General features: G+C 36.1%; 1 long non-coding RNA gene across 1 annotated transcript in view; it reads left to right on the forward strand.

The window, feature by feature from the left end:
• Nucleotides 1–792: 792 nt before the first annotated feature.
• Nucleotides 793–24,328, forward strand: part of LOC144576648 (uncharacterized) — a 47,063-nt gene continuing 23,527 nt past the window's right edge. Inside the window, exons 1-3 of the long non-coding RNA XR_013518899.1 lie at nucleotides 793–1,028; nucleotides 4,077–4,174; nucleotides 14,789–14,843. This is a non-coding gene — a long non-coding RNA (uncharacterized LOC144576648). The remainder of the gene's footprint in view (nucleotides 1,029–4,076; nucleotides 4,175–14,788; nucleotides 14,844–24,328) is intronic.

Raw genomic sequence — 24,328 nt, forward strand, 5'->3', positions numbered from 1 at the left:
CAGCAAGGTACTGCACAATTAGCTGACATATGTAGTGATATTTTTGCCACATTATACAGAAAAATATATAACTGTAGTTTTTTCATGAGCCAAATTTCAATAACAGCTATTAAATGATATTTAAAATGCTTCATTTTATAGAAATGACCTTTTTCAGAAACACTGGAAAATTTTAACTCATATATACTAGCTGAAGGAAAAAGATACTTGGTTGTATTTCAGTAAGCCCTCTTCGCGTTGAGAAAAGAATGCTGTTGACTACCTTTTGTTTCTTGGCTTGATACTAGTTCTCTAGCTTTCTTCTTTTTTTTTTCTTTTTATCCTTTTTTTAAAAAAATACACAATTCTTACTAATACAAACCTCACATTGACTCAGATGAAAGAGGCAACAGAATTTTTTGGACACCATGTACCCTTTAGATAATGTACCTCAACAATGATTCAGTTTCTTTTTCTAATTTTGCAAATCATTTAACAAACTGTACAGCTGAAAATGGTATGTATAAATGGTTTTTCATCTGTAAGCTTATTATATTTCCTTTGAAAATTGTTCTTTGTGATTTCAACATCTTCTGGGGGCAGGGTGGTGATATATATATAAATTTCACTCTCTCTATCTGAATGCCTTTTAAATCCAACAGTCACTTTTCTTGCCTCGTGATAATCACTTCTTTTATGGACTGAAAGCACTTTGTGCTTTTTCCTCTGTAATCCTAGTTGATTATACAGTATCTTCATTGTTGCTCTGTGCATAAGCCTTTGAGCCTTTGGCTGCACTGTCCAAATCATGATGAGTTTCAACCATGGCCACTGACGAAACCTCAGGCATTTCGGCTGGTCTTTTGAACAAACTTATTTACTGCCTTTATTATAATGTTGTCTGACAGTTGTGCATCTAGATGATCTGATGGAGTTTATACTTCAGAGTCACTGGGAATGCCAAAGATGTATTTGCCTCTCATTCACTAAGAAGGAAAAAAGAAAGAAAATGTAACTAATTGAAGAGTCTGGATGACGATTATCTTTTTGTGAGTATTTTCTCCTCCATCTCCTCCTGATTTAAACCAATATAATGCTTAACAAATGCCCATTCACATTTAACAGGTGTTTGCTTTGTTTTTTGAAACAACTCCTCCTATACATCAAGGGGAGAAAACAGAAATATTTTTTAAACCCCGGAAGAACTTTGAAGTGCTAGAATATTAAAGGGAAGTTGCAGATAAGTTAATCTCACACGTAAACTACTAATTTGAGACAAATTACAAAAGGAATTATTGTAACATGGATTCACTTCTGACCTTTATGGTGAAAGTATAAGAATGATATTCTTAAATCTCATGAATTTTAAATGTTTTCATTATTGTTGTATTATGCTTTAAAAGTACCTTTCCATGGGACATTCTTAAATCTAGGTAAAAATTACATTAAAATTGTAGTTGCCATTATACTTTTTCTGATTTATATGTATATGTGTATCAGAGGAAACATTTTATGTGTGCATGTATTTCTTTTTACATTTACCATCATTGAAAAGAAAAGTTTTTATAATATCACAGAATACATCAAGAGTAGACTATTTTATTTCTGCCACTAATGGTAAACTTTATTTTTTTTCAATAGTTTTCTTCATTGAAAATTGCCACCTATCACTTGTCGGTGATCTTTATCTGAATGTTACTATTCAGAAATAGAACTAAAGCTTTGTCACTTTTTAAGGAATAAAATTCTTTCAGGAAAAACTATCTATTACATGTAAATTTGTGATATAACATTATTTGTGGCTTGAGAGTATCATGAACATCTTAGATTTACACAGAAATATTTTGTCAGTACGACATCAGGGTTAAGAGTACATTATTAATAATATTAAAGAAATACAGGCACAAATTAGAAGATAATTTTCTCATTTTAAAAATTCTCTTCATGAAAATAACCTGTGAACACTTGAAAAAATATTTGTTTTAATATTGATTTAAGACATTATTGGATTATATGTGACAGCAGGAGCCCAGCATATCACAAGTTCATGCTTTTTAGAGCTTTTATGTGTTGCTATCCTTGTGTACCTTCTGTGCTTACATGTTGAAAATTATTCATGTGACATTTAGGCTGTTCTGAGGGTCATTTGATGAAATTGTTGGTGTATTCCTTGGTGCAGAGCCCAGACCACCCAATCTTTCTTTAACAATTGCACTTCTGAAAAAAGGTGTGATGGTCGATGCTGGGAGGCTGTTAAATTGAGAGAATATAGGTCAATTCAGAACTGGTTTTGCCACTGAACTTGCGTAAACAGCTTGGATAGCCAGGTATATCTTCTTTTATGGTGACCAAATGGGACCAAGTTTTTTTTTTAATTATTATTATTCTTAAAAATGAGATAACAATATTTTCCAGTTAAGGTTATTTTAAGGACGAAGGGAAGGGAAAAGGTGACCTGCTAGCTATAGAATATTGACTAAGAATAGGGGATAGTATTTGGTGTTTGAAAGGCTCTGTTAGCTGGTCACACTTTAGGTACGGTTGGTTATATTAATAGCCCAGCTTCAGGGGACTTCTATCAAAAAGGCGGTTACAGTAATTTTGCTACAATTCTACTGCTAAGTGTGAAGACATAACCCCATTCATTAGGTTTACTCTTTGTAACCAGAAAGTAGCATTCTAATGAGAAAAAAGGCTAGAACGTTATTCATACCTCTTCAGATGAAGAAATGTTTGTACCTTCCAATGCTAAATTTTGCTGTTGCTATAACAAGAACTAAATAAGATTCAGATTGTGTTAGCCTCTGAATATTTTGGAGTTAGCAGAAGAGAAAAGAACAAATGCTTTTTAAACTTACTGGTAAAATTCAGGAGCTGCAAAATAAAATAGGTACTACTAATATTCTATTTGTTGTGTTTGGTTAATCACCTTGTAGAATGAAATGAACTATGAACTCTAAATGGAATGCATATATCTATTAGTAGACAGAGAAATCCAAATAAAAACCTTGATGGTTTATTTAAAATAATTTTGAACAGAAAGGATTCCCTACTCTGGGTACTACAAAGCTTTTGGAACTTCCCCTGGATATTTGAGGTTGGCACACATACCCTGAAGTAAACAGCAAGTAACTTCTCTACATGATTGTTACAAAACTCATGGACTTTTATATATATATAATATGTAATCTTTTATATATATAATATGTAATATTTTACATAATATATGTATGCTTTTCTATATGTATATACACATATATATTATATATATAATATTGCACGCACACACATGCACACACAGAAAAGGTAATGACAATGGTAGGCATGAGAATGGCCAAGGAAGGGTGTAACAGCTAAAAAAAAAAAATCATGGTAAAAAAGAAGTAAAAGAAAACAGAAAACAGAGAGAAAATATACCAAGAAAAGCCAAATTAAATTTGTAAACATGTGGAAGTTCAGGACTATTTGCATCATGCCAAGTCCTCACATTCCAGTGACCCTTGCAGACATTACTGAGTTACATCCCATTAACTGTCATGGATACTTGGAAATTCTATGCCAAAAGTATATGGTTAATTCCTAATCATTGCAAACAATAAATGATTCTACTGAAAACATTTACATTTTTTTTAAAAGGGAAGTAAACTAACAAAAAGTAGTCATTAGGTTAAGTTATGAGTCACATAAAAAAAAACCATAATTCTCAAAAAGTATAGATAAATGAAGTTTATCTACACTTTTTATCTATTATTCACCCAAGTTTTTCTTTATTCTTCATCTCTCTTATCAAAATGGGTGAAATCACTTTCAACCAAATTATAACATTTATTGTAGGACATATTACCTCAGATTTGTAGCCAAGGGTCAATATTGTATTCAGGGTTAGGATGTATATTTCAGATGTTCTGTTTTGTTTTGCTTGCTTTCATTCTTTGGTTTACTTATTTATTCATTTATTAATATATTATTTCTAACTTCCTAAAACACTGGATTGAAAATATATTCTGGAGCCTATGTCTAAAAATGTTAAAGTTGTGTGATTATTTGGAAAACGATTATGTTAGGTTTTCCTAGTACTTCCTTCCTTTTGAAACCAGGTTGACCAGAACAAAAGAATAATTCAGTTGGTGCATTCTGCCTTGTAAATGAAGTGTCCACAGGAACCTATGTGTGCACCTCCCACAGCCCTTGACTGGTGAGTGAATGAGAGAGCTTGACAGTTGAAATCAAGCTAAAAGACTCTTTTTGCTATTTATACATAGGGTAATGACCTACCATGAGACTGTTCTGCTAAAAGGCAATGATTTTGTCAAACAAATTGTCTTTCATTAAGGTAAGACTAATGAACAAGTTCTAACACTGGCCAAAACATTTGCCATCGTGTTTTCTCCAAGTGCAAATCTAAGAAATTAATTATTTTATCTTTAGAAAAAGTTTTCCTCTGCTCCTTGCAGCATTGCAGACTACATTTTCTTGATATGGCTTCCTTTCCCAATAAAATGTTGGGTACATACTTTTGTAAATTCAAATATCCAAGGTCAGCATAAGCTCTTTAGCCAATAACAATAGAGCTTAATTCCACAGCATTTTTAGTTGTCTTTGGGGATACCTCAAGTGCTGAGAGATGAGTTAGTCATGCTCTGTAGTTAATAATGTTCAATCATTAGCTGTCTAGTCAGGCCTCTCTCTTCCTTTATAATATTTTTTCAATTCATTCCTGACCTCATTTCCATTTCCCCTTCCCCAAGAAGCAGCCATTCTAATAAGTTTGATATATGTCATTGAATATATAAATATCTTGAAAAATATATAAACTCATTATGTGCATGCAAGTTTTAATTTAGATAAGTGGTGTTATGCAATAGATTTTATTCTCTGCCATACTTTTTATTCACTCAACACGATGTTTTTAAAATGATGCTATACATACTAATTAATTACTACTAACCACTGCATGTTATTCCATAGTGTGCATGGAATACATTTTACTTATCTGTTCCCTAATAATAGAACTTGTTTGACACCAGCTCCCAGCCCTCACAGAATACATGAGAGACCCTAGCACTGGGTCTGGGGTACACCCACAAATTTCCCCAAACATTGCTAACTGACCTCATCAGTCCTAGATTCCCACTAACCTTGTACAAAGGCTCCCTAGTCTCACTGACCCACCAACACCTAGTATTATTGAAAATTCTAATTTTTACAAACCAGATGGGTAAAAGGGATATCTCATTTTAATTTGTGTTTTTCTGGTTATTAGTGAGTGTGACCATTTTACCAAACATTGTTAATCATTTGAAATTCTCTTCTACTAATTGTGTTTTCAAAGCATTTCCAAGTATTTAAATTTGTTTTACCTTATAGCATATTCAGTTTTTTTAAAATGTAAAATCATTGCAAAAATTAGAATGGTTACCTATCTAGCATCTTTTGGCTAACAAGATGGCATAGAAGTTGGAAATTAGATTGCTTGGGAAATTTTTCAGATACTGAGGATTATTAAATACTGGTTTGAATCACAATTTTACAACTTAATTGCTGGGTGAATTAGAGTCAGGTACTTTCTCTTTGTGTGTCTCTGGCTGGCTGTGTTGTGTGTGTGTGTGTGTGTGTGTGTGTGTGTAAAATGGGGGAAATAATAATTGTGGTTTATTGTGAGGGCTTGCTATTTTCTATAAGATGACATATAAAGTATGCAGTACAGTATATGGACAATCAGGTGTTCCCTAAAAATCATTTTCTTGTTATTCCATCTGATATACATGAGGAACTTATAAATAAATGCTCACAGTATTGATGTCATCATCATTATCATCATTGTTTGGAAGGATTTAGGAAAAGCCTTACCTGAAGATGCGTATATACCACCTGTCTTCTTAAGATCTTGTCTAGCCCTATGTATTCACAGAATCCACTCACAGAAATTTGCCTCCTTAGTGTTGATGGGTTATTACATTTCTCATATTCCCTTGCAGGCCTGGTAAATTGCTGATGTTTGTCATTTTCTTAAAATCTTACAATTTCTTCAGATGTTTTCTGTACAGATCTGAAAATCACCAAATTAAACCTAAAAAAATTCATACAATTTAACTAAGGCCATATTTCTTCCATCTTTTCTTTCTCCCTCCCTTTCTCTCTTTTTTCTGTCTCTCTTCCTTTCTTCATTCCTTTTCTTTTCTTTGACTTTCTTTTCACTGCCTTTCCTTCCTTCATTCATTCCTTCCTTCCTTCCTTCCTTTCTTTTCTTCTTTCTTCTCTTTCATATTTCTCTTTCTTCTTTCTTTCCTTTCTTGTTTTTCTCTTTCTTTCTTCCTTCCTTTCTTCCTTAATTTCTTCCTTGCCTTTCTTTTCACTATTTTAATAGCTTTAAAAAGTTATAAAGATAACCAAACACCTTGTTTTACTTATTTTTTGGCTATTTAATAAATGACCCCCAAACTTATTATCTTAAAACAAAACACTTTTATGATCTCATACTTTTCGAGTCAGGAGACTGGGCATGTTGAATCCTTTACTTATGGTCTCACCAGGCTTTAAGCAGGGTGTCAACTGGTCTTTATTCTCATCTGGAAGCTTAACTAAAGAGAAATCTGCTTCCAAGCTCATTCGGATTGCTGGCAGAATTCAATTCCTTGCATTTGTGGGACCGAGGGCTCTGGCTACTTTCTGGGTGTTGACTGGAGGTTACCCTCAGCTCCTAGAGGCCACCCTCAGTCCTCAAAGGCCACTGTGGTTCCTCATCACACAGGCTTTCCTAACACGGCTGCTACTGTAACTTCATCAAGTCAGTAAGGAGAGTCTCTAGAGCAGTCTGCTAGCAAAACAGAATCTTATATAAATTTAACATAATCACAGAGTGACACCTGATGATCTTTGCCATATTCCATTGGTTAGAAACAAGTCACAAGAGCTTCTGGCCACACTCTACGGGGAGGTATTACCCAAAGGTGTGAACACCAGGAGGCAGGAATCTTGGAACATTTCTGCCACATGACTAAAACACTACCGTCTGCAAGTAGACAAAGGCAAAAACAGGAGACTCTGCTGAAAAGGGTTACACTCTGTCATACTTACTTAGAAATCTTAGAATTTGTAAATTAGGTAACTCTTCAATTATTTAAATTTAATCTGCTTTTAATTATTTTTTCTTACCATTCATTTGCTACTCCATTTTTCATACCAATTTCTATATGAGTCCCTCCCTCCATCTCTGCTTCCTTCCTTCCTTCTTCCTTTCTGCAAATGCTTATTTATTCCCGTTTATATTTCCAAACACTATTTTAAGTACTGGGGATACAATGATGAAAATAAATGCCCAGTCAGTGTTAATCTTCACAGAGCTTATAAGTTACTATAGAACCAAAATTATATAGACAATCCCAAAATATTGTCACAACAGATATTGTCACAACAGATATTGTGACAGATCCTGAGATATTGTCTCAGGATCACTGAGAAAGCCCAAAGTGATGGTCAGGCTACGCAACCTGGGAGGGAACCCAACCCATTCTGGAGGGGAAACAAAGACTTCTCAGAGGAAGTGACCTCAAAATTCTGGTTAAAAACGTAGTAAAGTGGTAGAATGTGGAAATCTATATTAAGGACTAAACATATATGATCTAAAGAGCAAGAAGAATTGACTTTATTTTCATATCCTTGCTTAAAATCGTAACCTCAATCAATAAGTATGTAAAGTTCTAATGCATTAGTAAAAAACAAATCTATAAGCAAACCTGATGAAGATTATATTGTAATATCATTTAATAAAAAATTTATTAGCTATTTAAACTTGGACAAACTTTTTACTTTTTGTATTAGGCCATTCTTGCACTGCTGTGAAGAAATACCCGAGACTGGGTAATTTATAAAATAAGAGGTTTGACTGGCTCACAGTTCTTCAAGCTGTGCAAGAATAGCAGCATCTGCTTCTGGGGAGGCCTCAGGAAGCTTCCAATCATGGCAGAAGGCAAGGCCATTTGTGGTGGCTCATGCCTGTAATCCCAGTATTTCAAGAGGCCCAGAGGGAACAGATCACTGTGCACAAAATTTAGAGACCAGCCTGGGAAACATGGCAAAAATCACCTGGGCATGGTGGTACATGCCTATGATCTCATCTACTTGGGAGGCTGAGGTGGTAGAATCGCTTGAGCCTGGGAGGTCAAGACTCCAGTGAGCTATGACTGTGCTCACTCAGGCATTCCAGCCTGAGTGACAGAGTGAGACCCTGTCCCAAAAAGAAGTCAAGGGGGAGCAGGCACATCACAAGGAGAAAGAAGGCACAAAAGAAAGAGAGTTGAAGTGGGAGGGAGGTGCCACACACTTTTAAACCACACGATCTCAGTGTTAATCAGAGCTCGCTTATCACCAAGGGGATGGTCCAAGACATTCACGAGGAATCTGCTGCCATGATCCAAATATCTCCCACAGGGTTCCACCTCTAACACTGAGGATTACAATTCAACATGAGATTGAGGTGTGGGCAAATATTCAAACTATCTCACTTCTCTATGCTTCACGTACCTCATCTACAAAATGGGTGAGAATTGGTCATTTCTAAGGCATTTAACTAGTTCAAAACTCCGTAAATCTAGGAGTCTGTAGGGGTGAGAATGGCATGTTGTGTTAACAGGGACGGTGCTCTTGGAAGACACTTTAGCAGAGATCCAAACCTATGTCTCTCGGCCAGCCAAGGTAAGGCCTCCCTCTACTAGCAAGGCCTTCTTGTGAATTATCAAAAGGTGCCACCTCATCGCAGATGCATCCCTGAAAGGCATCCCTTCTCCAAGGCACTGGGCTTTTCAAGAGCTGTGAGGGATTTTAGGCCCCCCAGATGCTCCCATACAGAACAGAAAAAAAATTTACATGATAGTTCTGAGATCACTGTTATTTCTGATCTAGTTGTGACATTTAAAGTTCCAGCTTCATGAGAAATGAGAGATGTTCTGGCAGAGGTGTAGGCAATGATTTGTCCATGGTCACTACCAACCTTATATACATAAGAATTCTGAACACTGCAGTTTAGGAAGGAGCTGCTGTTGGATTTTGACAATATTTTCCTTGGCACCTAGCATTTTCGTAGGCAGAATTGTGTGTTTGCATTTAAAAAAATCTATTTTGGTTTTCTCTTTACCCAGTCTTTTTTCAAGCTTTGGTATAATTACACTTGAGATGTTTTGGGGACAGCAAAATGATCAGCTTTACAAGGCACGGGCCACTGAATATCAAGGTAGATTTATCATTCACCCCTTCTGGGTGAGGACTCCTGTCACAGTCCCTCCTCTGCTGCGGAGCTGACAGACTGCATTTCTTGCTCTTCCTGGGATCCCAGACACCTCTCTTCCCTTCTCTTTGGAACTTGTTACTACCCACGGTACAGCCTGTGATTCATCTCCCCAGAGAAGGCTGTACCACTGGCTGCCTGGTGGCTATTCAAGAATCATTATTTATACCTGTTTAAATCCCCACTGGTCTCAAAGGCTCAGAGGAGGTGAGTCCCACCCAGTAGATATCTTTCTTTTAGATAGAATTGATTTAGGCTTTTAAATGCCCTAGAAACTATATACCTTCTTTGCTGCCTTACTAGCTGACAGATGGATGGATTGCATTTTTTTGTTCAATTTTGGCACTGTGCTAGGTAGCCATGGGCTGGGCAGATTCTGAAGAGAACCAACTTGAGTCTAACAGTCCTTCCAGAACATGGCACCCACCTCCACCATATAACACAGCCAAGTAGTTTCTTAAAATGAAAATATAAGATGGGGGGAATATTATATATATATATATATAGCAATTAAATAAAAGAAACCCCATCTCTGACAATACACATTTACTGGGAGTGAGCTTAGAGAGATAGTCATCTGTAGCCATCATTATCATCAATATCATAATGGCTAATATTTATTTATCAATCATTTACAATCTGCCAAATTTTGCTAAGCATTTTTCTGAATTACCTAATTAAATCTTCACAACGCCAAGTTGCCACCTAGCTAAGTTGCTATTTTATTTTAAGGGCAGTCTCCTTTATTTTACAAATAATTTTCTAATAATTAGTTAGTCAAAATGTTTAAATGACTCCTTATATGGTGTTAAAAATGGGATTGATGAATATGTATTTACATGGAAAGATGCCCAGGAGCTATTTTAAATTGGGAAATGAACAGAACAAAAAAGCTGTTGCAAAAGATTCTCTTTTCAGCAACTTTGAACTTTCTGCAAAAAAGGATCTTTTTTTATAATTTGGAAATAGAAAATGTATACTATACATGTATATGTCCCATTATATAAAAATGATATTTACATACAGAGATTAATTGGTTACATTGTAATACGGTTAATTCTCAAGAATGGAGTGGAAGAGAGAAGGAAGGGGGTGAACTTTTACTCATGATCTTATAATTTAACTACAAACACTATATTGATTTTTGTAATAGATAACTTTTAAGATAAAAGTAAATGAATAAAAGATGTCATAACCTCAAGCACTTCTAAGCACTTTCTTTATGCTCCCAAATGATCCCAAATAAGTGGGTAGTATTCAGAGCTTTTGTCTGAGCTCTGAAACATCAGTGTAATGACAAGCCTATAAACATTCATAATTGGCTAAAGTTAAGTAAACCTAACAAAAGTAAAGAAATCTGTATCTATCTATTTTTTAATTGACCTAAATATAGATTGATCCTAGTAGAGCATGCTGGCAGTTAGCCAGTTCCTTGAAATAATTTAATGGTGATGATGATAATTATGACCAACATTTATACAGTGATTCTCAGATTTACAGATTAAAAAGCAAGCTCACTTACAGTTTCATCTGACCACAGTGACCCTTTTAATGAGAAACTTTATGCTAGTAATAAAAACAGGCATGTATATGTGTGTATATATATACACACATATATATATGTATACGTATATATACACACACATATATATGTATATACATATATATATACACACACACATATATATATATTTTCTTTTTGAGATGGAGTCTCGCTCTGTCACCCAGGATGGAGTCCAGTGACATGATCTTGGCTCACTGCAACCTCTGCCTCCTAGGTTCAAGCAATTCTCCTGTGTCAGCCTCCCGAGCAGCTGGAACTATAGGCACCTACCACCACACCCAGCTAAGTTTTGTATAAAACAGCCCTATATTAAGCACCTTCTTTCTCAGGTGCCAGACAATGTACAAAGTGTGCTACACATGCCATCCCATTTAATCTTCAAAAAGATCCTACAGATTAAGCACATATTGGGTTCAGCAGCAAGTTGGAGAGAAGTAACAACAATGACTCAAAAAGAATAAAAAAGGGAAGGAAAGAAAGAAATGCATTTCTTTCTTCTCTAAAACCCTGGGTAAAAGGTCTAGGGCTTTGGTGGTGATTTCATGGTCAGGAGGACCCAGGGCTCTGCTCTTGTTCTGCTGTTCTCAACCCAGTTTACATTTCATGGTTCAAGATGACTTCTCTAGCTCCACCCATCATGTCTGAATTTCAGCCATAAGGAAGAAAATGACATTCTGCCTCCTTTTAAAAAGGATACTTCTTGGAAGTTACAGACACCACTTTTATTTTTATCTCCCTGTCCAGAATTTAACCATATAAACACATCTAGCTGAAAGCAAGGGCTGAAAACATGGGCTTTTTTTCTGGGCATCTGTGTCTAGCTAACTTTTGTGGGTTATTTACTGATGAAGAAGGGGAGAATGGATATTGGGATAAAACTAGCAGTCCCAGACATAATATATTATGATTCTCATTTTACAAGTGAGAAGCTAATCCATATATCCAGTGTTACATAGTTAGTAAGTGACAGGGATAGGTTTGTTTGACTCTGAAGTTTATGCTCTTTCCACCATAGTAGACTATCTCTTATACTCTTAATCTATTTCTTAAGATAGTTAGAATTTAGCTAATCATAATAAGACACTTTTTAAACAAAAGGCCAACTAGCAAAGTTTTGCTTTTGATGTGAGTACCTATTTCCTACATCAGCTAGTGGGCTTACAAGAAATAAGCAGGTATCCCTTACATATGTACTTTTGGTTAATACATAGCTAAAAACTAGAATTTTCTGGGATAAATTATAATATTTCCATCTAATAGCTGTAAAAGTGACATTCAGCAAAGAATAATAAGGAAATCTTTGCATAAAGAGGAATGACATCTCTATACTCATCAAGACTGTCTTAAATCTCAATATAAGAAACTGTTTCATGTAAGATTACATTAAATCAGATAGGGGGATGAAATGACACTAGTTTAATGATGATTGCAATAACAATATAATACCGTTGCATAATTAATTAGATGCTAAACACTATGTGTTTAAGAGTTTTATGCTGTAACAGAAGTAGAGGAAATTTTTGTGTGGCTACAACTGTCCTGTTTATTGAGCACTTGAAATGTGGCTGGTCTAAATTGCGATGTGCTCTAAGTGTAAAACACACACAGGATTTTGAAGACTTTGTACAAAAATAACAATGTTAAGTAACTCAATAGTTTTTAAGATAATTGCATGTTGAAGCGATATTTTAGATACATTGGGTTAAATGAAACATAATATTAACTTTATTTTCACCTATTTCTTTTTACTTTTTAAATTTAGCTACTTAGTTTGTATGTGAGGCTCATATGATACATAATTTTTGAACAATGATGGTCTATACAAAGACAAACAAAGGATGAGACAAGGGCAGAGTTTCTTTATCATTGTTTGAGAAGAAAAAAATTCTCACTGTGGAGTGTCTTGAATCTTCCAGTCACTAGAGAGGGGACTTTGTTTCTGGGTTATAATACTTCAACAGGATTTCTAGAAATTTAGCTCCAGCTCTCTGAAAATTCATCTCATTCCCTTTGGAAGAACTCCACCCTCAGGAGGGGAGAGAGGAGTTGGGACAGAGAAATTTCCAATGACTAATTTGGTTGCTCAGATCTTCCAATAGAGGAAGGAGTGTCTAGGGGAAGCAACTAATGCCTTGTGGTTATTGGAAAGGATATGCCCCACTAGAAGTAAATGCATTTATCTTGAATCAATTACACTTTTCACTACAAGTAATAGAAAAACGGGTTTACACAATGAGGAAACACTGTCTCAGCACTAAGTCCAGAGATAAAGCAGGCTTCTGTTCCATTTCTCTGCAGTTTCTCAGGCTCTGCTTTTCTGGGTGTATTGGCTTCCTTTTCAAATTATGTTTAATAACATATGAATTAGTGGCTTCATTTCTTCTTATTACTCTGTTTAATTTTTACCACATTCTTTGTCATTAAAACTTTCCAAAAATAATCACACAAACTATTTCGCAGGCCTTTGTTGCCCTTTATTTATTTATTTATTTATTTATGTAGGAATATGTTCTTGAGCATCTACAATGTGCCACACATAACGCAATTCTTGTTCTTATGGAGTTTGCCATCTCTCTCTTACTAGATAAAATAGACAAGTACACACAATTCATATCTCAAGTTTGTCAAAACAATAGGGTTCTACAATGGACTTAAGGTTACCCATGACCTAAATTCAAGTTTAAAACTTTGTTTTTGAAATCCAGTGGCCAAATTGGGTGGAAGAGCCAGCGTGGTCAGTCCAAGCCATTCCTGAGAATAGACTTGTATCAGCAGGTTTTTCTGTTCTTCAGTCTGTGCTTTGGAGCCTTCAATGACTAATGCTTGTGGAACTGTATGATGAATCTTGCCAAATATCTTTGTCAAAGAAAGAAAGAGAGACTTTAATTCTCTGTTTTTCTTTTTGCCCAGGTGAAACACTAAGTAGGCTCTGTAAGGCATGACTCTTTGAAGAAGGCCACTATCTTTTACTGCCATGATACCATTTCTCAGATCACATCACATTGGCACCGAGTGGTCAGGCATCCAGAGAAAAACAAATCAAGTTCTCCTTTAATAGAAAAAGTGTTGTCTGACCCTCTCAAATGTCTATTTAGATCTCTTGCAAATTGAACCAGAAGGTCTTTGGTTCAGGTTCCTGACTTAGCAATTTTGGATGTATTATTTCACATGCAACGATCAGGTTCTTTGTGGACGTTGTCTCTTTAATTCTTCGTGAAATGAGTTTTGTTTTGTTTTTTAATGCCTATTTGAAATTTGAGGGAACTAAAGCTCAGAAAGTGGCTGGGTCCTTGACTTTCCAGCTTTTTATTACAGTTATTGGAGAACACAACGACCCCCAACCCTAATCGCTTCTTCAAGAGGTGCAAGTGACCCAGGAATTCCCTAGCCATTGCACAATGAACTTTCCATGCCTTTATTGGGAATTCAGTTGTGGGGAGGAAATCAAGGTTTCTAAAAACATTAACAGGAGACAAAAATGCAGCCCCATCTGCATTTCAATTTTCCATTTTCTCAATGTCAAGTGTTTAATTGTCCTGGTTTTGCTCCCACTCATTTTCTGCTTCAATGCTCAACAAGAAGACATGGAAGTGCAGCAGCATCTAGAAGTCATTTGGTGGATATTGTTGAAAGAATAAATGTGTGAATGAATGAATGAATGAATCCAGGTTTTCTCATCCTGGAGATTGCTATGAAGTTCTGTCTTTAAAGATTCATTTAATTTCAGGCCATTCTCAGAAAGAACAACCATTTGGTGTGATGAAAAGTTTTTACATATGAGGTTTCATTCTAAAGCTCTTACTACATTTCATTTCATTACCATTCTCTAGAGCAGACAATTTTAACTGAGGATTAGAACTCAAAATATCTTTAGGACACTTGATTCTCCCACACTTTTGACCAAGATATAAGAAAGAAAATAAAAAGTAAGGAGAATGACTATCCCATTCTTAACTCTTCAGGTTGGAAAGAAATGCATTTCCTGTGAGCTGGAGAAGGTCTTTCAGTTCTTTGCAGGTGAGTGAACAGCAGAAGCATTTTTCTTGGTACTCTAAGTAGAAGTGGCCCTGAAAGCTGCTCGATCTTGGTTTTAACCGCTCAGCTGAATTTGGTTGTGTAATGGAAAGTGGACCCTAAATCATGAGTGCCTGTCCTGGTATGCCATAAAATCCTCCCACTCCATTTTTTGGCGCTATAGACCCCTTGTTTTGACAGATAGATCTTACCTAGTGATACACATAATTGTTCCAATTTATGTATAATGCTTTTAGTGATAAATTCATAACACACCATGTAGTGTTTACAGCAGTGTATTGATATCACACACATACATATGTTTAGCTAAAGACTAATAACTTTCTATTTTGTCACTTACAACAATTTGAACTCATTAATGATTTTTTTTTTTTTTTTACCAGTACTTGTGATCCAGAGGTAGAGCCATTACAAATAAAGTCAGGGACCTGTGGCAAGAGAAGATTTGTGATATCCTGTTCTAATTCTATCTCTATCTCCCTTCCCTGATCCAAAAAAGAAAAAAGAAAAAAAATCTATCCTAAGGTCCTAAGGATATTTGTCAATAATTAAAATTCTGCCATCAATGGCATATATTCCTTTGATAGACTGCATCTCTTAATGACATATACATTACTCTGGAGAAAGGTTAACTTTGTTATTTTGCTATTTAGCTTTTTTCATGTTGATAGGGAAGAATGCATAGATCATGAAGCTGCTAAATAAATCCTCACAGTGGTATTGGTGGTAGGTGAGACTGCACCTGGCAATTTTGAGTATCAAAGGAAATTTTTGTCTACTGAACGTTGTGGGCAGGGTTGGCACTCAGATTATGAGTCTTGCTTCTTTCTCATGGTTATGGAAGAATAGAAAAGTGTTACATAATCATGAAAAGCACTTGGAACAACTCCTGGTACTTTAAACTTTGTTGACATTTGTACTGACTTGAGTTATGCTAACTAAAGTCTAATTGTTAAAACATTTATTATCAGAATGTATTTCTGATAATGTTTATACAATCAAGAAGTGTCAAAGTTGGCCTAGAAGCCTAGTATATCTGACTCCAGATACACACTTTATTGTTTTGGAATCAAATACACTAGGATTCTTAGGCCAACTTTGCTACTTCTCGACTGTAAAAACTTCAGCTTTCAGAGCCTCATTTTTAGTTAAAATCTATTTAAGTGAAGAGTAGTCTCCCCTGATCCACGGTTTCACTTTCTGCAATTTCAGTTAGCCCCAGTGAACCTGAAAATATTAAATAAAAAAATTCCAGAAATAAACAATTCATAGTTTAAAATTTTGCTGCCTTCTGAATAGCCTGATGAAATCTTGTGCTGTCCTGCACTGTCCTACCCGAGACATGAATCCTCCCTTTGTCCAGAGCCTGCACTCTATACACACTTCTTGCCTATTAGTCACTTAGTATCCATCTTGGTTATCAGATTGACTCCCAGCAGCCGAGTGCTTGCACTCAAGTAACCTTTATTTTACTTAATAGTGGTTCCAAAGTGCAAGAGGAGGGATACTGACAATTTGAATATGCCAAAAAAGAAGTCATCAGTTGCTTCCTTTAAGTGAAAAGATAAAAGTTATCAACTTCAGGAAGAAAAGAAATTATATGCTGAGATTGCTATGATGTTCTATCTGTGAAATTGTGAAGAAGGAAAAAGAAATCTGTGCCAGTTTTGTTGTCACATCACCAATTGCAGAAATTACAGCCACAGTGCATGCTAAGTGCTTCATTAGATGGAAAAGGTATTAAACTTGTGAGTGGAAGACGTGAACAGAAGTGTATTCCAATTGATGGCTATCAAGTTTGCTGCTTTTCTAGGTTTCAGCTATCCACAGGGTCTTGGAACTTATCCCCTATGGATTAGTGGGGGATTACTGTACCTATTTTATAGTATTAGTATAGTATATTATATATTAATTTATGGTATTGCATATTAAGTAAGATAATGTGTGGTGATTATTGAATACAGTGTAGATTTACTTAAGTAATAAAGGTAACAGTGATGACAATGACAATGATAGATGGTAATATTTTCTCTTTAACAGATGCATGTCAAGATTTTACCCTTTTCAGTTGCTGTATTAGTATTAAAATCTCTTAGGTTTCTAAGTAAATACATTTATGATAATATGGTAATAGAATTTTTGAAAGTTAGTATCTTTTAACATGATAAGTCCAAATCTATACCTATTCCCAGGGCCCAACTTGGATCTATTATTACTAAAGACATTAATATATGCTTTGAGTTCTTTGAAATATAAGTAAGTCAAAGGCTACATATCGACTTACCTCTTTCCTTGGCAGTCTGTAAGCTCCTTGAGTTCTATCCTGGGTACTTTTTAGACTGTGCTTTCGTTTTGACTTCAGTCATTTTCATAGAATCAACCTGCAGTGATTTCCTACCCTCTATCCATCCATGTACCCAACCACCTATGGTTGTCTCCATCTGAACGCCCTTCCCCCTTATCTTGTCTGAGCCTTTAGAATTTGGTTTAGGTATCACCTCTTCTAGAAACCTTCCCTTTCATATATAGTTTAAGAAATCCTCTTCTGAGTACTTACCACATTGCATTATAAACTTTGTGTAACATGTTTAGCAGCACACAGGTTTCATATATAATGAGTATAACATGAATAAAGTCACTTGGTCCTTTCAACCATTTCTAACTATTTTCACACACATATGCTCCACTTACCTTATTTATATTGATGTCTTACAGATTACTAATTTACTTATCTATGCTTAATTCATCTTCTGAGCTTCAGCCATCCTGTTTGTTTTCTTGCCTTATACAGCTGAATTAATTACTTGCAAACACCCATTACAGATTATGTATTTTTATCACTCAATACCACCAATTTGAAACACTGTCACTTCTTGAAATTTACCCTTGACAGTTTGTGCTTTGAACGTAATCCAGGTATTAAGGATTTCTAATTTAAAGGAAAAACAATTCATTCCTTTAAGTCTCAAGGTGATTTACAGAAGTCAAGTTAAATGGTACCTTGGTTAACTACTTTAACCTCTCTGGCCTTTAGCTTTCTCTATCATAAAAGTGGGATTTTGTATCAGATATATTGTGAATGCTGCCATTTCAACCTCAGAGGGACATGGGGTTATGTTCACATTGGATGGGTTAGCAGATCATTTAGAGTGATTATCTCTCAGCTCGAAGGATGGGCAGAGGGGGTTGAATACCTAAGTCAGTACAAAGAAAAAAATCCTATAAGGCTGGGTATGGCAACTCATGCCTGTAATCCCAGCACTTTGGGAAGCTGAGGAAATAGGATTGCTGAGTCCAGGAGTTTGAGATCACTCTGGAAACATAGTGAGACCCCAAAATATAAAATTTTAAATATTAAAAAATTAGCCACACATGGTGGCAGGCACCTGTTATCCTAGCTACTTGGGAGGCTAAGGTGGGAGGATCCTTTGAGCCCAGGACTTTGAGGCTGTGGTGAGCTATGGTTGCGTCACTGCATTCCAGCCTGGGTGACAGAGCAAGACGCTGTCTCAAAAACATAAGATACCCTATAACATAGAAAAAAATGCTTGCTGCCATGTGGAGTTGTTTTCAAACCTTTAGTGCAGTAGGCCTAGCCATGCTTTTACTGTAACCAGTTAGTGACTAAGTGACCTTCTGCTGCGTAGAGTGACCAACCATCTTGGTTTGCCCAGAAGTCTGGTGTTAAGCATGAAAATCCTACAACCTGGGAAAACTCTCAGTCCCGGGGAAATCAGGATGGCTGTCAAATCTATTAGTCTCTTTAAGCATCGGTTTCCTCAGATATTGAGGGGTGATGTAGACATATCCAATCACAGCAGTTATAAGGGCTAAAAGAGGTAATGAGAGTAGAGCGCTTAACGACAAAGCCTTCACTATGAAGGCCATTAGTATTATATTTCTCATCCACCAATCTAGTTTGGGGTTTTATCATCTCTGAGTGAGCTTGTGTTTATTTTTCTTTTATTTTACTTTATCTCATTTTTCATGGAAACACATGTAATCAGCCAGAGAATGCAAATGGTTCCTCCTAAAACTGCTGATTTTTGCTGTTTGTGTGTGTGCATGTGAAAACACACAGCATTTATAGTCCTCATAATGATGATTATGACAGCTCTTTTCCAGGATATTTCAAACTGCAGGCCTTGGGACAGCAGCATCAGCATCACCTGGATCCTTATTTGAAGTATAAATTCTCAGGCTCTATTCTAGATGTACTCAATCAATCCAAAGCTGTAAGGGTGGAACTTAGAAATCCGTGGCCCATCCAGCCCTCCAGGTGCTTCCGATGCACGTTTAATTTTGAGAAACACTGCTGTGTTCCACAACTGCCTGGACCAGAATGTGCTGAGGCCCACTTCACAAAAAGGTGATCTATTAAAACAGAAGCTGCATGATTTTTGACGATGCTAGATTTTGAAAGGTAGAAATCTTTTCTTCTTTGCATAGAGATCACTTAAAGGCTAGATTTTCCTCTTCTGCATATTGTTACATGCAGCACTTGACTGCTAAGGGTTAAGGTTCTTCCTGTGTTGTGGTGTTCGTAGTTTGAAATCTTCAGTGCAGCAGGCTTAGCCATGCCTTTCCCATAACCAATTAGTAAGTAAGTGACCTATGCAGATTGTAGTTTCAGTCAATATCTTCCAGGCAACTTACTAGCTTCCCATAGTCCGCCGTAACTTATTAAATAAGATAGGCAAAATTTCCCTTACTAACCCAATATGATGTTCAACCTAAACTTAGAGTGTCAAAACATTTCAAACAAATGCAGAGTAAAATGTTCAGTAAGTGTAGCCAAATTTGACAATTACATTTTGAATGGCTGATTATATGTTTTACAGCTGTTTAAATTTAAGTGTTTCAATTTGGATGCTTAGTTACCTTCTCCCTTGTGAGATCACCTTGACTACTCTCTGCTTTTACTCTTCCTTATAGCAATGACTTCTTTGGAGGAAGTCTAATCTCATTCTCAGTGGCAGAAATAAAGGGAGCAGTGAAATGTAAACAATGTCTCTTCACTTGACAGGATGTTCAAAATCCAAAATCCCCCTTCACAGTGTAATAGCTGTTGCTACAATTTAAACATATATACTCGTAGCAATCATGATGCACCTCATTTAATGCTGAATTATCTGTTTCTATAAATTAAGCCATAACATTTGTGAGCATCTAGTTTCAAAGGATTATTTTAGCTTTGGAGAAGGCTTCAATGGCACTCTCATTTCACTTTCTTTTTCCTGAATTTGAGACACTTTTGAATTTGCAAAGTAATCTGTTTTATGAAATTCTGTTTCTGGCACAGGAATGTATTTAGATGAGTGAGGGAACTGATGAGGTGTGAAGAGAAAAAGAGGGTTATTAATCCAAGTGACAGTTATATTGTATTTGTCATAGGTAATTTATCATTATGTGTTATCTCGACACTATGAAAACAAGGGATTACTATGTCTTACAGGGGCATCCTCTCCTAAACTATGACCCACCCTCAGCTGTGACTGTATGACTTGTCTTAAACTTCAAGGAAAGGTTAACACTTTAAAATGTCTGTAGATAATCAAACAAGGATATTGTAGTAGAATTTAAAAGACTAGAGATTGAGAGGCTCTTCCTAGATGACTAAGGGAAACTTACAAGTCACAAGATCTGATACTAGGGGGAGCTATTGCTCATTCTAGGGCCTGTTCTTCTCTGCATCATTTGTTCGTTGTTACATGACTTAGTGGGACAAATCAACAGCAATCACTTCTTATTGTGACTTCACATGATTTTGGGTGTTGACTGGATTCAGCGAGGCAGATTCAGCGAGACACTGGGGTGTCTCATATGGCTACAGGCAGCGATTGCAACACGTGGTGCTCCTTGATCACCACTCTGTCATGTGGTCTTTCCAGCACTGCAGCCGTGGGGTGTTATATTCCCACATGACTCTTCAGGGGTTCAAGGCACACAGAGAGTTTCCAGTCCACTTCTTATTTCCTCCTTATTAAACATGAACACATAGCTAAGGATCAACAGGTCTTTGAGAAAACTCTAACACAAATTATAAAGACTAAGATAAAACAGGAAAAAAGGGACCTTGGAAGAAATAGATGTAATAACTTAATACAAAGTCTTCTTCTTTTCCAATTACTGTTCCGAGTGCTGGGTACATTTTGCTCTCATTTGCACCTCACAATAATGCTGTGCGTTATTGTGTACTCTTATTGTTTCTTTTTACTGAGACAGCTGATGAGCAGAGGTTAGATAACTTGCCCAAGGTCATAGGCACAGTCAATGGCAGTGCTGATTGGCATTTAAGCTGGCTGTAGAGTCTAAATTTCCAGCCAGTACACCATATACTAGAAACCATTAATGGAGTAACAGGAAAAGTTTCCGTAAGTAACATCCTCAGAAACAAAAGTAGATTTTGCACCCAGGAAAAAGAATAGAATGCTATCTGAAAGAAATAAAATTTTTAAAAGCTCTTTAAATTTTTAAAAAAATACATAGCACTAATAAAAACAGAAGAATTTAAACACAAAATTTGGGCTGGGTGTGGTGGCTCACATCTGTAATCCCAGCACTTTGGGAGGCTGAGGCAGGTGGATCACGAGATCAGGAGTTCGAGACTAGCCTGACTAACATGGTGAAACCCCATCTCTACTAAAAATACAAAAAAAGTTAGCTGGGCATGTTGGCATGCACCTGTGATGTAATCTCAGCTACTCTGGAGGCTGAGACAGGAGAATCATTTGAACCTAGGAGGTGGCAGTTGCAGTGAGCTGAGATAATGCCACTGCACTCCAGCCTGGGAAACAAAGTGAGACTTCATCTCAAAAAACAAACAAATAAATAAACACAAAATGTGATAAAATCTTTCAGAAATGAAAACAAAAATCAGGAGATGAAAACCAGTATAGAAAAGACTAGGATCAGAGATTTTACATTCAATTAACCTATTCATGCAGGAGGTTGTGGGTTTTTTTGTGTGAAAAATCAGACCTTGGCGATGACCTCGACAGTAAGATATGGATAACTCCCACAAGTTTAGCATTCCAATAACGGAACATTAGGCATAAATGGATTAATAGGAGTTCCACAAATAGGGAAGAGGTATAACAGAGGGGATAGCATTATCAAAGAAATCATAGAATAAACATTTTTGGTACTGAAGGACACCTTATCAGATTGAAAGGGCTGATTAAAAACCTAACACAATTAATTAAGACAGACCCACGTCAAGCAAGGCTTACTATCAGAAAGCCAGAGATAAAGAAAGGATCTTAAAAGTCTCCAGAGAGAAAAATCAGTTCTCATTACAAGGAATAGGAATCTGGATCAGATTCCACCGAACCTCTCAACAGCAGCATGTGCCCCGTTCCAGTCGGAGCACTGCCTTTGACATTCAGAGGGAAAATGATTCCCAGCTTGAATTTGGTACTGTGCCAAGCACAATCAAGCATGAGAACAGAATAAAGATATTTTTGACATGCAGTACCTCAATATATTTACCTCTCAAGTCCTCTTTTCAAGAGGCTGCTGAACTATTTGCTTCTTTAAAATAAAAGGGTAAATAAAAAACAGGAGGACATTAAATCTAATCTATACCAGGCAGATTAAAAATTAGAAAGAATGGGAATACTTAGAAAAAGGCAGATAAAATTTCTAGAACCACAGCAGTTCAGGCCACAAAATCATCTGTGGTAAAGACTTGCAAGAGAAAAAAATTAGCCATTTGAGAGTAGGATGAACTAAGGAATCTCCAGAAAAATTCTTCTAGAGACAGTCTTGGGAATCTGTGTCTATATCATGGGCAAAACACAGCTGTGTGTACTCTTTCCTAGTTATCCCTCATTCACATAATAAACCTTATTTGAAATATAGGAAAAATAATCAAAATGAAAATAAAGTTATGTCTTCAAATCACATGTCAAGACTGCTCTTCACTAAATATAGAACTGTATTGTTGTTTGAATGAAGCGATACGGTTAGCAATAATAGAGTATCTGCAGTAGGCCAGAGAAGCAGAAGGACAGCCAGGCCCAGGAAGACTGTCTTCATGAAAGGAGAAGTACTACTGATAGTTCACCTAATGTGTCTGATTTCACTGAGAGTTAAGCAGCAGTATCAGAAAATTTGAGAGTATGTGAATGGTAGGCACATAGGAAACAAAGAAAACAAAACAGTGCATGGCTATGTTAGTCTGGGAAAAATGAAAAGTAATACGAGAAAAGAAATGTAAATTACAAAACATGGAGTCATTCATCTGTGATAGGCACAGTGAATCAATGGAAATATTAAATATTAATTTAACCCCAAAGTCTGCTATAGAGTAAGAAGATGGAGGGAGGGACATTTATTTGCAGTGTGTTATGAGAAGTGTGCATCAGACTGCTTAATCTTCATTTCTCATGCAGGAAAATCATTCAATAATAATATCGAAAATTGAAAAGTCAATAAAGGGAGCAGGTAGTTTAGAAATTCAGAGGCATATATAAACAGGTGTTGAAGATCCTGCTGTTGAAGTAGGGCAACACAGCAGGCAAGCTACTTTTATTAAAAGCTTCCTTAAGTGCTATTTTACTTTATAAAAGCATGCATCTGTGTGTTGCTCTAATAAAATTCAAAATTAAATAGAATTGAAGCTCCAATGAAATAATATGTATCAGTATCTTCTACCAGTATCTATGATTGCAACTAGAAACTAAGAGCTGTTGCCCCACTTGGTATGACCATGGATTTAACAGAAAACATCCTGTTCGGAGAAGCCTGAATTCCCTTTATGGAACAGATTTCTTCCCACTGAAGCATTGAAGGACACTTCTAAATTGCTGTTGTTACCAGGAGTAGTAAAACACTGGTCTACTCTCAGTCATTAATTTTCAAAATAGTTATCACTTAAAAGAGGATTATTTAGAAGTGCCATAAGAAAAGTTAAAGACTAAAGCATTCAGAGGGTATAGGGTGAGGTAAATTTGGTCCTTGGGCACCCACCTGGAAGTTCTGTCTGCAGGGACAGAGCTGAATGAGAGGAAGAAAGGCTTCAGGCTGAGTTGTAGCAGTGTCAGCTAGAAAAGTTGGGCACTGGAGAAAGCTTGGGGATGAATGGACAGTCATATTCAAAATGATATATTTTTCTATTTCGTGGGTTTGCCATGGGCTAGTTTTGCAAAATTAAAGACCTATATGGTTTTATCCATTTAACAGACCCTTTTGGATTTAAATATCTGTGGAAGTATAATAATTATCTTTATTCACTTTGGAAATATTTCAAAACAATAACTTCCTTTTCTAAATGTAGTATCTCCTAAAGATATTTGTTAACCTGATCTAAACAAGAAGGTTCTGGTCCAAACAGAAGTGTGAGGTGGGAAAAGTACAATGCATTTTTTTAACTATAGTAGGAAAAGGGAGACTTGTTTTTATAGCCTACTGAAAGCATGATTAACATTATATTTGAAACTAGATTTCAACAGTGTCTCTTATCT

Source organism: Callithrix jacchus, chromosome 6 (assembly GCF_049354715.1).
Source record: "Callithrix jacchus isolate 240 chromosome 6, calJac240_pri, whole genome shotgun sequence".
Classification (NCBI taxonomy): Eukaryota; Metazoa; Chordata; class Mammalia; order Primates; family Cebidae; genus Callithrix; species Callithrix jacchus.